This window comes from Dendroctonus ponderosae, unplaced genomic scaffold, assembly GCF_020466585.1.
Source record: "Dendroctonus ponderosae isolate FM_Combo_2020 unplaced genomic scaffold, Dpon_F_20191213v2 Dpon_F_20191213_4, whole genome shotgun sequence".
NCBI lineage: Eukaryota > Metazoa > Arthropoda > Insecta > Coleoptera > Curculionidae > Dendroctonus > Dendroctonus ponderosae.
Genome location: NW_026018611.1, coordinates 2,702,098 through 2,704,410, shown reverse-complemented (window position 1 = coordinate 2,704,410; position 2,313 = coordinate 2,702,098).

Below are 2,313 nucleotides of genomic sequence, written 5' to 3'. Positions count from 1 at the left end.
AAAATCCCAATGTTAGTCAAAATCTAATATCCAACAGTACTAACATTAGTCAATCAAGTATTTCCAGAATTATCAAAAAGCACCACTTTTATCCTTATGAAATTCAGCTTTGCCAAGAACTTTATGGAAATGATTTTGAAAACCGAACTGAGTTTTGCATGTGGGTGTTAGATAAAGTGGCAGAAAATGAAAAGTTTTTCGAAAATYTGTTATTTASTGATGAATGTACTTTTCATAACAATGGTCTCGTGAATAGACACAACTTTCATTATTATTCTGATACGAATCCGCGCGCATACAGGGTCATGAAAAATCAAAAAGATGGTCAGTTAATGTGTGGGGTGGAATACTGGGCCAATATTTAATTGGACCCTATTTTTGTGAAGGTCATCTAAATGGTTTGATGTTTCTTCAGTTTCTATTAAACCATCTCTCCATATTATTAGAAGAGGTCCTTTTCAATATTAGAACCAACATGTGGCTTCAATTGAATGGAGCTCCGCCTCATTCACTGCGAAGTTCGACAATTTTTAAATGCCAACTTTCAAAACAGATGGATTGGCAGAATCGGGTTTCAAAATTGGCCCCCCAGATCTCCGGACTTAACTCCAGTAGATTTCTTTTTGTGGGGGTACGTAAAAGGAATTTTCTACCATACGCTTCCGACAACTTCACACTATTTGAAAACATGCATAAGAGACGCTTTTAAAACTGTAAATCCGCAAATGTTGTCCAGAGTTAACAGTGGTTTTGTAAAAATAATTTACAGAAAAGTGCCTGGAAATGGAGGGTCAACAGTTCGAACATTTGTTATAAATAATTTGCCTTTGTTTTATGTTATTGTTGATATGTTATTTAACCTTTTAATTAAAAAAAACACCAAATGGTGCACAGAACCATTATTTGGTGGATTTTGTACCATTCGATAGGTAATTAAAAATTGCATTTCTTGGTAAGCTAAAAAATATGGGGTTGTATTTAAATTAATCAAGTTATATATAAGTCAAAAATGCAATAATAATAGGGTATTTCATTTAGAAAAACGTTGATACTTTTAGGGCTTGTGGGACAGTGTACATTACAAAAATATTTTTAAAATGTGCACCCGATAGGCGCCAGTGGATTCATAAAATAATACTTTGCAAAAAACAAACGGRCTAGCCGCAAACGTCCGTGCCGTCTAGCGTGAATAACCCTGTAGAATCCAAAACCAACTCAGACCAACAAGTCCAGAAATGACCTATTTACAAACCTACTGACCGATCTGATCTATTTATTATTGTTTGCGAATCTATTAGTGTCCAAGATATCGCGTGTTAGACAATTTTCAAATTGATATCCCTTTCGAGGAAAAAGGACATACATACGTGTTTGCTCAGCCTTGCACCGAGCAACATAGACATTTACATGTTTGTGTTTTGTTTATCTCCCTAAAGCGAACGTGATGCGCTTGTTTGCGTTACAAATGGCCGCCCTTGGCCGCTCGGTTATTCCCCATTAGAAACAACCGGCTTCGGACGCTTATTTACAATTGCTTTTTGTTCTCAAACGCTGTGTGTTCGATTCTTGACTGAACACGCTTGTCAGTGAAAGTGAAGGCTTTCGAACCCTCTCATCATCTTTAATTCGTATCTACTGATGACAGAATTTGAAATGTTTGTTAGAAGTTTTTATCAACCTTTAATATTACTCGTAATAATCTGGTTGATTGACCTGTCAATCGTCTTTGCGTTGTATGTTAGCTAACGTATGCAATTTCGTTGTAGACTCTTGAAATGATAGATGATGGCTATGATATGGCTTTTCTATCCTCTTTTTCTCTATCAGTTTTCAAACACGCTGGAGGTTTCCGCCCCGATTTGCAAGCCCGACTTCTCAATCGTAACTTTATGTCTGTCTTTCAATACATCGTCAAGTCAATGCGATAATAACATACATACATTTTGAATGTATTTTGCCTCTAATGATTTCTTTGAAATACTTCTTGCCGTTGCCGACTTTGCTGAATTCTTCAGCCGTTTACCGCATGGAAGCTGCGAACATTTGCAAATAGCACATTTGAAAGCTTTCTAATATTCAAGGTTTTGGAAAATTCATTTAAAACGCACGTTGAACAAGTAATGCTTTCTGTCGATTAGTAGATTCAGAACGGTTTCTTTGTTTGCCTTAAATTGCCGCCAATGTAGGTACCTACTCGAGTTTATTAACAGAAACAATTCTCTCAGTACGTCTTCATCAACGTGGACACATGCAAAATATTTTTCTCAAAGCATTCAATTCTGTTGCATCGGACCTTTTTTTGGATCTTTTAGC